This window comes from Portunus trituberculatus, chromosome 50, assembly GCF_017591435.1.
Source record: "Portunus trituberculatus isolate SZX2019 chromosome 50, ASM1759143v1, whole genome shotgun sequence".
Lineage (NCBI taxonomy): Eukaryota > Metazoa > Arthropoda > Malacostraca > Decapoda > Portunidae > Portunus > Portunus trituberculatus.
Genome location: NC_059304.1, coordinates 712372 through 725000, shown reverse-complemented (window position 1 = coordinate 725000; position 12629 = coordinate 712372).

The window sequence follows — 12629 nt, the reverse complement described above, 5'->3', positions numbered from 1 at the left end:
TCTTCTTTTGGAACTAGCCTCTCTGTGGACCTTTTTCTGAACGATATTTGCAGTAGTTACCCCTGGCCAGTGTTGTTCTTTCATAAAAAGGATCTTGCGTTGTGTTCCCTTTTAAGCATTGTAACCCAAGAATCACCAAGAAACTCAACACTTAAGAAGACGCACCATGTAGACACTTAAGGACAAAAATCACCAGGACAAATAATACAACTGGCAGACGGCAGATGTAGGTGGCGAAGATTGACCGTCAACATCAGAGACAAAACACCTTAGAAGAAGAACAATAACAAGGACAAGATCGTGCCACATAGAACCTCGACAAAGAACATGAGAAAATATGACAGTTCGAAATCAGTTAACTCACAAAAGCAGCTCCTCAGATCCACTGCGAGATTGTCGAACTGGCCCGTGATAGGAAAAGTTCGAAGGAGAGAGAAAATAGGAAGAAGATGGGAAGAAGGAGGAGGAGGAGGAGGAGGAGTTGTAGTAGTTGTAGTAGTTGTAGTAGTAGTAGCAGTAGTAGTAGTAGTAGTAGTAGTAGTAGTAGTAGTAGTAGTAGTCGTAGTAGTAGCAGCAAGAAGAATATCATTATCATCATTATCACCATCAGCACAACCACCACCTCTATGGTTTTCCTGAACACACACACACACACACACACACACACACACACACACACACACACACACACACACACACACACACACACACACACACACACACACACACACACACACACACACACACACAGTCATCTACAGCTACACTGCCTCCACTCTTCACCTTTATGACCTCTAAGCCTAGCCTCTGCTGTAGCTACGTAGACACAGACACATGCTGCACACTCGTCTCTCCTTCGCCCCACCCTTTTCTCTCCTTCACTTCTACCTTCTTCCTTCCATCTTCCACCTTCCTCCAAATACACTCCACCTTCCTTTACCTCACACTGACACCTCCTTCACTCTATTTCATGTTTCACCCCTTTCCATTCTTTTCTCCATGGTACTCTACCTTCTGCCAGAGAGAGAGAGAGAGAGAGAGAGAGAGAGAGAGGGGAGTGAATATAAGTGTTTATGAGAAAGAGACTGAGTGAGTGAATGAATGCATGCTAGTGAGTGAGCCTGTGTGATGAAAGAGGCAGTGACAGACAGACAGACAGACAGACAGTGAATAATAGATGGCTAAAGTGTTCGTTTAGGATTAAGACATTCCTCGTAATTTGTATATTCCTTTTAGACAGTTTTGCTTTATGTGAGATTCGAATTTTTGATGAGTTTTATTTCTTTTCATTTTTTTTAAGTTGTCTTTTGTTGCCTTTGACCGCATTCTCCTTTGCATGGAAAAGAAAAATATATATATATATATATATATATATATATATATATATATATATATATATATATATATATATATATATATAGATAGATAGATAGATAGATAGATAGATAGATAGATAGATAGATAGATAGATAGATAGATAGATATAATGCGTAAATGAGTAATGTAATGCAGTAGTGTAGCATAATAGGACACATATGTGAATAAATTGAATGGATGCAAAGATAAACAAACAGAATCAAACAGAGAAACAAACAGATAGACCTTCAGACAAAGGCAAAGAAAAACAGACACACAAACACAGGTAACCAGACAAAGGAGACGGAGAGATTATAGACAGCAGCGTCCTTCACCTTCCCTCCTCCTCCGTGTGTTGAAATGTCATTGTGTGTGTTCAGAGGTTTGATCAGGCCTTCCCTCCTGCCCTTCAAAGCCTCCTGGAGTGTTCTACCTGTGCTATCTACCCAGCAACTCACCTGCGTCACCTGCTCCTCATAATACCACGCAGGGATCGTCGCAAACAACATGGCTATGCTCTCTTGCACCCTTTCTATTATTCCTCCTACATATTTTTTCGCAGGTTGACTCTTAGTTACTGTTCAACCGTGTTCTTCCTTCTGTGTGGTGGTTTGTGAGGGTAGTAATGTTAATGGTGTTCTTCTATGGGCATGTATACAATCTAGCTTTCTTTGCCTTACATTATTCTTCCCAGCGCTTTCTTTGCATGTTGAATCTGTTACTTCCTGTTCATCCGTATTTTTCGGTCTGTCTGGTGGTTTGTGAGGGTTATAGTGTTAATGGTATTCTTTTTTTAGTGTATCGCTACGCTGGTGAAGTTTTTGATTGTGCTCTGTCAGGTTAGCAGAAGTAGTAAGGGAGAACCGTAGTGTGAAAATTGCAAGGCCAATGGTGTTTTTCTGTGAGTGTATCGCTGCGCTGGTGACAATCTTGGAGGTATTATGTCATGTTAGTAGTGATAAGGGAGGAGCGTGATTGTACTCGTGTAAAGAGATGCCACTGATTATAGAATGTCGAATTAAACAAAGATAAATGAGGTCATCAAAATAGTGAAATATATTTATATTATACGGTTTAAGAGATTCTGTAGAGCGCAATAAAAAAAGGTAGAAAGGAAAGGACACACTGAAAGACGAATGGTTATATTTCATGCTCTGGTTCGCCACACTTCACTCACAAACACACACACGGGAGTTCACTGGTGATGAGTGTCGTAGTCATGTTTCATAAATCTTTGTGTTTCTGGATATATTACTCCTCGGCCTTACACCAGTGAGTAGAAATGCTGCCAGTATTATTATTCCTCGTATACTGACAGCGAGGCCATATAAGAGCAGCAACACGAAGCTGACTGCCTTTCATGTCTTAGATTGAAATTGTCCTGTGAAGATTGGCGTTTGTTTCTTAATGACTCATGACGCAAGGTATATTGTCTGCTCTGGGTCAAGGTCATCGTTATTAACATCATAGCGTTGTCTATCCTACTCGTATCTATATTATTATCGCTATTTTCTTTAATCATGGTTATTTTTAAAGTGTACAGAAATAATTAGTCGCTGTCTTTCACATGTTTTTCTATTGGTGATCCAGAACCCACGTAAACCTATCATTAGAGTAAAAACTCTTAACTGCAATGCAGTCCAATACGAGTATAACTCATCAGGAGAAGTCAAGGTGAAGTTAAGATGTCACAGTGTTTCAGAATGCAGTACGAAGTGCCATCATCATCATCATCATCATCAGCAACAGCAGCAGCAATACCAGCATCCATGCGTCAAGGTCAGGAAAGAACCCACACACTCATTACCAGACAGGAAAGGTCACACTGAGGAACCTTTCTGAAGACCCTCCTTGCAACTCTTTCCCCTCTCAATGCCTGCAAGCGGAAGGAAGTGATTCATGGTTGGTACAAAAAAAAAAAAAGTTCAAGAGTTCAAGAATTCAAAAGCTCATGAAGGATCGCTTATGTACACTGACCCTCAGGTTTTAAGAGGCGAGGGAGGAGGGGGAAGAGTCATGAGTCGGGGGAGGCTGCTTGGCCACTATTCGGCTTTGTGTGAGAGGGTCGAGGAAAAGCATCAGAGCCCCGGTGTGAAAGGCGCCACGTGTGTTGGTGTTGCCTCGTGAGCACTGCGCCCTCGCCACCCCAGAGGAGGCCCGGGCAGCTCATCACGGCGGTGCGGGAAAGAAAGGGACGGGAAGAAAGGGAAAGGCAGTGCGTCAGCTCAGGTAAACACTGCTCGGTTTGTTTGAGCAGAAGAGTTTTATTTCTCACTTTTTTATGCATTTATTTCTTTTTTTCATTTCTCTGTTTGTACTTCTGTTTTGTTATCGTTGTTCTTGTTTGCTATTGCCGCTGCTGTTGTTTTTGTTGTTATTGTTATTAGTAGTGATGGTAGTTTTATTATTTATTACTACAGTCGCTATTTGCTGCAGTAGTTAGCACAGCATTATCAATACTAACAGAAAGAGCAGCAACAGTAACAACAACAACAACGACGACGACGACGACGACGACGACAGTACTGTCAACAAGTGCACAGTTGGTAACAGGGCGGCCACCAAGAGCAGTGAGGGACTGCAATTGTAACAACAAAACACACGCAACACTACCGCCACCGTTTAATTATTCATAATCGCAGTCATGAGGTAATGTTTCAGGCCGCGGGACGCTCCCCTAGAGATGTGGTGACGGCGGGGAAGGGAGGGGGCCGCTGAGCCGTGGTGGAAAGGCAGTGGTGCCGCTGTACCGTAGTGTGAGAGAGGGGGATGAGAAAGGGGTGGCACATTCCTCCCCCCAACCTGCCTCACCCCGGCTTGTGGCGTTCCAGCTTGACTCGCTGTCCAGGGAAGGCAGATGGAGTGGAAAGTCTTTTTTTCTATATGCAGCTTATTGTTTTGTGTTTATATTGTTTTGTATTTTTATTTATCTCCTCAAAAATATTCACTTCGGCGGGATGTTTTGAGCTTTCTGCTGCAGCACCTTGCTGCCATTAGTGCAGCGAGAATGGCTGTTATGTCTAGGTGTGACGAAGTGCACGCCCGTGTTACATGTTGAACTTCGTATTTACTCCTCAGGGAAGATATATTTTCCCCTTTATGAATGTACGGTGCTTTGAAATCATAGAAAATAGAACTGTTGTAACACATGTAAAGCATTTACCTCTATGCATCTGAAATTGTATAGCTGTATTAATGATCGTGCAGAGTGGCATTCACTCGAGATTAATAGTATAAGAGCGTAAGAAAACGAGAGAAGCTCCAATAATTCACCAGTCATTTCCTTGAAGTACTGTAAGAGAGCCCCTGGCCAAAAGCAACATAAAATCCTAGAAGAAACTAAGAAAGTGCTTTTGGAGATGCCAGTCCCCTTAAGGGTTTAATCACATCCTTCAATGCTGTATCAGTTCCATGTCCGCTCAATGTTCCGGTATCAGTGAATAAAAAAGATATCGTTACATTGAATTCAGCTTGACGCATTCACACGCGTCCAGCGCAGTACTGTGTTTTGACTCTCCGTGTTAGTTCCTTCTTCGTTTCGTGAAATCTGATATCGTCTACACTGATTTCATTCATTGTTTCACGGACGAACGAGTGTTGTGAGTTTCTCCACATAAATGTACGATGAATTAGCTATGTACTTATTGAATAGGTTCAGAATCAGCCTGTTTTGCATGACTTGTCACAGCCAAAGTATATGGACAGCAGTCTTAAACAGCACATTTGGAAGAGGAAAAAATGATCCATTATCAATGAACTCCTTGTACAGAGTAGCAAACTCTACTTCACATCGTCTTTTCCTCTACGCTTCTTGTACCCCTCTTTCTTTTCTGCAGCTTATGTTCAGCCTCTTCCTGAAAATCATTGATCTCAAACAGTACGGTTGTGTGTCAATAGATGTCACTTTAGCGTCACGGATTTCATTGACACAACTGACACGCAACTCATGTGGCACATCCCTCTTGAATGAGTTAAATAGATAAAAAGGTGGAAATACAAAAGCAGGCAGGGAGTACAGAGTTTTCCAGAGGAAGGGATAAATGATTGAGAATACTAGTTAGTTATTGCATTAGAGAAGTGGACAGAAGAGGAGTGAGATGAAGAAGAAAGTTTTGTGCCGCGAAACCGCGGAAGGAGGGAAGGTATGCAGTTACAAAGATCAGAAGAGTATTGGCATGAAAATAGCGGTAGAAGATAGCAAGACGTGCAACATTGCGGCGATGGGAATGATGATGAAGACAGTTAGTTACAGCATAGGAATTGATAACTCTAAAAGCTTTTCATTCTGCCCTGTCTAAAAGAACAGTATGAGTGGGACCCCATCATACATATGAAGTATACTGCATGTTTGGTCGGACAAATGAGGTCCCTGTACAGAATTAGAAACTCAGGGGATAGGCGGTGATGGGAAGAAAGGTGAGAAAAAAAGGCGGAGACTACTCAGAACACCTAACTTCATAGAAGCTTTTTAGGTACAGATGAGATGTGAAGTTTCCTATTTGAATTATAAGTAAAGGACAGACCGAGAATGTTCTGTGTGGAAGAAATTGACAGTTGAATGTTATTGAAGAAGAGATAGTTGGGATAGTTGTCCAGAAGGTTGTGTCGAGTTGGTAGGAAGGCATTGATTTTTTTATACAATTTTGATATATTGATCAATTCTAAGTTTGCTTTGCCTTAATCAGAAATGTAGAAGAGATCAGAAGTCAGGCGTTGTATGGTAACCGCTTTTGCTTTTTATTTATCTTATTTATATGTTACATTTATTCTTTTGTTTATCCCATTCATTTTCTTTTTGCTTTAACAATCTATTTGATTTCTATTGATCTTTTTTTCCTTTATTGTATTGTATTCCATTCCATTACACCATTTATTGCTTTTCTTTGTTTACTTTAATTTCAATTTACTCAATATTCGTATTCTTCATACAACATGTTATTAACCTTACTAACTCATTATTATCTATGTATTTTCTTATTTATTTATTTATTCATTTATTTATCTATAATTCTTAATCATTATCAATATTTTTTTCTTTTATAAACTTATTTTATGAATTTATTCAGTGTAGAAGAGGGAGACAGTTGAGTGTCATTGAAGAAGAGGGGATAGTTGTCTGGATGATTGTGTCAAGATGATAGATGAAGGAACTGAGTTTTTGAAGCATTGAACACTACAAAGTTTTCTCTATCCCAAGTAGAGATCTTAGAAGAGCAGAAGTCAGGCGTTCTATGGCGTCCCTGCGTGATTTGTTGGCTTCCTGAAGGGTTGGTCGTCTCTGAAAGGACGTGGAAAGATGTAGGTTGGTGTCATCAATATAGGAGTGGATAGGACAAAAAGTTTGGTAAAGAAGGTCCTTAATGAATAATAGAGAGTGGGCGACAGGACAGAACCTTAAGGAACACCACTGTTAATAGATTTAGAAGAAGAACTGTGACCTATTACCACGGCTGCAATACAATGGTCAGAAAGGAAACTTGAGATAAAGTTGCAGAGAGGATAGAAACCGAAGGAGGGCAGTTTTGAAATCAAGCTTTGTGCCAGACTCTATCAAAAGCTTTTGATTTCACCGAAATCTCCAAAAGGGAATGACCATCTCCCTTCACTGACCATCCTAATGAACTAGCCTTCAAGTTTGCTATCCTCCATGACCTGGAGCAACTGGTGCAACACCTTACTCGTATTCCTGACCGTCTTGATCTCTTCCTCACCTCTAATCCTTCTACTTATGCTGTCACCCTTTCATCTCCGTTGGGATCCTCTGATCACAATCTCATTTCTGTATCTTGTCGTATTTCTCCAATCCCTCCACAGGAACCCTCAAAGTTGAGGTGCCTCTGGCGTTTTGCCTATGCCAGTTGTGGGGACTTGAGGAGGTATTATGCTGATTTTCCCTGGAATGATTACTGCTTCCATATCAGAGACCCATCTCTTTGTGCTGAACGCATAACAGAGGTGATAGTGTCTGGCATGGAGGCGTACATTCCTCATTCTTTTTCTCAACCTAAACCTACTAAACCTGTTCTCGTGCTATACATGATAGAGAGGTTGCCCACAAAAGGTACTTGAGCCTTCCATCTCCTGAATCTCACGCACTTTATATTTCTACCCGGAATCATTCCAAGTCTGTTCAACTTGCCAAACACTCCTTCATTAGTAGAAAATGTAAAAATCTTTCATACTCAAACTCCCGTCGAGACTTCTGGCTTCTAGCCAAAAATATCTCCAATAACTTCACTTCTTCATCTTTCCCTCCTTTATTTCATTTTGATGGCACCACTGCCATCTCTTCTGTTTCTAAAGCTGAACTCTTCCCTCAAATCTTTGCTCACAACTCCACCTTGGATGATTCTTGGCTTATCCCTCCCTCTCCTCCTCCTCCTGACTATTTCATGTCTACAATTGAGATTCTTCGTAATGATGTTTTCCATGCCCTCGCTGACCAAAACCCTTGGAAGGCTTATGGTCCTGATGTGGTCCGTCCTATTGTTCTCAAAAACTATGCTTCCGTGCTTGCACCTTGCCTGGCCAAACTCTTTCAACTTTGTCTATCGACTTCTACCTTTTCTTCTTGCTGGAAGTTTGTCTACATTCAGCCTGTTCCTAAAAAGGGTAACCGTTCTAATCCCTCAAACTACCGTCCTATAGCTTTAATCTCTTGCTTGACTAAAGGTTTTTGAATCTATCCAGAATAGAAAGATTCTCAAACATGTCACTTAATAATCTTCTATCTGATCGCCAGTATGGCTTCCGTCAAGGTCGCTCTACTGGTGATCTTCTGGCTTTCCTTACTGAGTCTTTTTTTTTTTTTTTTTTTATGTAGGAAAGAGGGCCAGCCAAGGACAAAAAAAAAAAGAAAAGATAAAAAAAGGCCCACTTGAGCGCTGGCTCTCTACAAAGAGGAAAAGCACCAGCCAAAATTAGGGAGCAAATGCCTCAATACCTCTCTCTTAAAAGAAGACAAGTCATAGGAAGTCAGAACCTATGTGCACTCATCCACTGTATCCAGAAGCTTAACTAATTTTCAAAAGTCCCCAATAGTTACATAACTACTATTGGTCTACTGTTTCTATCCAGTTATCTACAAATATGTACACATTCACGGCAGCAACATGCAAAGTACACTAAATACTCTGGAACAAAGCTGCCTCACCTTGTTTCATTGATCACCTATCTCTTGCACACTTTCACACCAAAGCTATTTTTTATTTACCATCGACGATTTTATATTCGAATCAAAATTTAAATGACAATTGAGAATTTTCGGCCTTAAGTTGTTGAGGGGTGTGACGGCATTGGGCGCCGCATAGGCGAAGGAGGTGGCTGTCGGGTCCGGCCTGGGGCCCAAGGCAGGAACTGGCTGCAGGTCCTGCTTTTCCTTGGTGGCCTCAAGCTTCACTACTAGTCGTCCACTTGCAGCGCCTCACACTAGGCAAGGGTCGCCATAAGCAAGAGATCAATGTCTACCACTCACCAGATGGTGCCGTGAGGGGCCCTAAAGGGGTGATAAGGGCTCCTTGCATAGAGTCTGGTGGTGAGTGGTGTGTACGGGTCCCCTGCTTATAATGACACCGGGCTGAACAACTCGCCATGAACGAGGGCACGCTGTGCGCCATGAGCCAGGCACTGACAGTACCAGTGGTCCTTTACGTTAGGTTAGGTTAGGTTAGGTTAGGTAAAAAGGACTCACTTCATGACAGTGTTTGGGGAGTGGTGTGTGGCGGGTCATTGCTCATGGCGACCCGTGTGAGGCATTGCAAGGTTGCATCGTCACTGCTCTCATAACCACGGGACTGGGTTGACCCTTTCAGGGTTGAAAAGTTTCGTCCCAGTACCTGTGTAGGTAATAATACTTTGAATCGTTTCGCCATCGCCGCATCGTTAGCCTCGATAAACGGATCGTTATCCTCGACAAACACATCTTTACCGTGGACACTGGAATCGCAACCTGTCGTGGAATCCCATTGTTAACGTGGACTCATTTTCCTTTGCGGCTTCAAGCTCACTGGTTGTCGTCAACTTGCAGCGCCTCACACTAGGCAAGGGTCGCCTTAAGCAGTCTGCCGTGTCTACCGTCCACCAGATGATGCCGTGAGGGGCCTTTAAGGGTGATAAGGGCTCCTTGCATAGAGTCTGGTGGTGAGTGGTGTGTACGGGACCTCTGCTTATAATGACACCGTGCTGAACAACTCGCCATGAACGAGGGCACGCTGTGCGCCATGCACCAGGCACTGACAATACCAGTGGTCCTTTACGGGGTGAAAAGGACTCACTGACAGTGTTTGGGGAGTGGTGTGTGGCGGGTCATTGCTCATGGCTACCCGTGTGAGGCGCAGTGAGGTGGCAGCGTCACTCTCCTCGCACTCAAGGGTCTGGGGTGAACCCTTACGGGGTGAAAGGGTTCGTCTCAGTACCTGTGTAGGCAAGTGAACTTCAATTGCGTCGCAGTGAGGTGGCAGCGCCACTCTCCTCGCACCTAAGGGTGTGGGATGGACCCTGACGGGGTGAAAGGGTTCGTCCCAGTACCGGTGTAGGCAAGTGAACTTCAATTGCGGTGCAGGAAGGTGGCAGCGTCACTCTGCTCGCACCCAAGGGTCTGAGGTGGACCCTTACGGGGTGAAAGGGTTCGTCCCAGTACCTGTGTAGGCAAGTGGACTTCAATATTGTGTCGTGAAATTGCATTGTGAGAACTGGAACCGCATCGACATCGTAGAAATCCGCATCGTTGCCGTGGAAACTCGCATTATTATCGTGGAAACTGGAATGGCATCTTTATCGTGGAATGACAGCATTATTTTGGAAACTCGCATCGCTATCAAGGAAACTGGAATGACATTGTTATTTTGGAAACTCGGAGCGCTATCGAGGAATCTGGAATCACATCTTATCATACACACTGTTATCGTGGAAGCTCTCGTGATCGTCGTTCGTTTCCTTATCTCTGAATTACATAATTAATCTTGGTATTATTCTTAGCCTCTGTAATAATAGAGATGTTGGTCATTTTTATCTTATCTCTTTTACTGTATTTTTTTCTCAGCGTATAGTTTAATGTTCTTCAACCTTTTCTAAGTTTGTGCACCTTTTAGAGAAGCAAGGAGGACTATAAAAGAAATGGATCAATATTTGAAATTTTCCCCTACTAAAACTGAAAATCGATAGATAACATTATTGTATATCTACCTGAAGCTATATTTTTTCGGTCCTAAACAGTCGCTATATAGTGCGAAATGTACTATAACAAAATGCCACATCTCAAACACATCAGGCCCGTGTTCCGTCTGAGTATAATATATTACTATTGTGAATAAATCGTAATACTTTGATTAATGTCAATAGGAGAGGACCCAAACTGTCACATTTTCAGTGTTCGCAGGTTGGTTTAATTCAGGAGTGGGTCAGCATCGTCTCGCGGTACAGAGTAGTCGTCTCTAAACACTGTATTACGATGTATCTATTGATTTACCATGCTTTTGCTCCTTCCAGTATTTTTCTGTTCTTATTTTACCATGGTATTTCTTTATAGTTACTTGAGTTTATATGACTAACATCATAATATAGAGCAAAACATAATTGTCTGGTGCGCCAAGACCTTTCATTTCTAGAGTCTTAAATACAGCACGGAACCTTAACCCACATTTCACCTCTCTTCTGCACAGGTTAATTCTTCACAAGGAATGAGCAGAGCAATATTTGTTCGGTTTTCTCTATGAGAAAAAAAGGAAATTAGCGGCCGAAACAGAAATAGTCCAAGGATGCTGTAGTGTTTTCATCACCGTGTTCCTAAGCTCTGTCTTGTCTGTAGCTGTAATTATTTATTATTTAAACTTTTTACTTTATGTTCTCTTATTTTCCAAAATTTATATATTATTTCTTTATTTTCTTCTATATTAGATTTTTCAAAAAGTAATTTTCCAATTGAGGTGTGCTTCAGGGGTGTTTGCATCTTTCATTGGTGTAGGCTGGGCAATGTAGGAGGAAATGTTTATGCCTTTAGACTATAGATCAGGGGTTCTCAACCTTTTTCTCGTTAAGAACCCTCTGAGTTATAAGACCATCTACCCGAACCCCCAGTAATATGACATGGAACAGAATGTTAGTTTAGTGACTAACACTAACTCAATAGGCAAAGGTATTCTGCAAAGGATGTATAATTAAATCAGCCATCTAAGTACCCCTGGAAATTTTCTTGTGAACCCCTGGGGGTTCGCAAAGCCCAGATTGAGAACCCCTGCTCTAAGTCATGGAGGATAGCAAAGTTGAAGGCTAGTTCAACAGGATGGTCAGTGAAAGGAGAGGAAAGCCAAAGCTGGTGGTGAACATTGAAATCTCTAAGGATGGAGATCTCCGCAAAAGGGTAGAGGGACAGAATGTGTTTCACTTTGGAAGTTAAATAGTCAAAGAATTTACTGTAGTCAGAGGAGTTAGGGGAGAGATAAACAGCACAGATAAATTTTGTTAGAGAGTGTCTATTGAGTCTATACCAGATGGTGGAAAACTCGGAAAATTCAAGAGCAAGTTAAGTCGTTGCGCACATAGACGCAACATCCAACTTTGGAACGAAAATGAGAATAGAGGAAGTAGGAGGGAACAGATAAGGGGCTACTGTCAGTTGCCTCAGACAGCTGTGTTTCGTTGAGGAAAAGATGAGGTTTAGTAGAGGAGAGGTTGTTTTCTACAAATTGAAATTAAACCTAAGACCACAAATGTTGCAGAAGTTAATGAAGAAAAAATTGAGGGAGATGTCAAGACATTTGGGGTCGCCACCATGAGATCATTCCGACCTGGGTTTATTTCTGATTTCCTCCCCAGAATGGGACTCCGAGGCAGGATTTGGAGTCGCCATTTTTTTTATTTTGAACTTTAAGTGAAGGTGTGTGTGTGTGTGTGTGTGTGTGTGTGTGTGGTAAGTGCATGTAGTTTTGTGATAAGTAGGAGAGTTGTCTTTAGAAAGCAGACTGTGACTGTCCCCTTGAGTGGTGAGACGCAAAGGGAAACGTTCAGCGAGATCACGCCTAGCTTTAGTGGAAGGTTTCAGTAGGTACCTAGTCTACGTACTACCTCCTTGTTACTACTTATTATTTTTTTTGGTTTCCATTTTTTCGTTTACTCTTGATACGTATTACTGTTACTTATTATCTCTTTATTGTTTTGTTTTCTTTTTTACATTTTTATTTCGTATTAGTTCAGTTTTATTTACTTAATACTTAATACTATAGTCATATCTACTTACTGCTACTAGTTTATTTGTTTGTTTGTTTATTTTTGCTTGA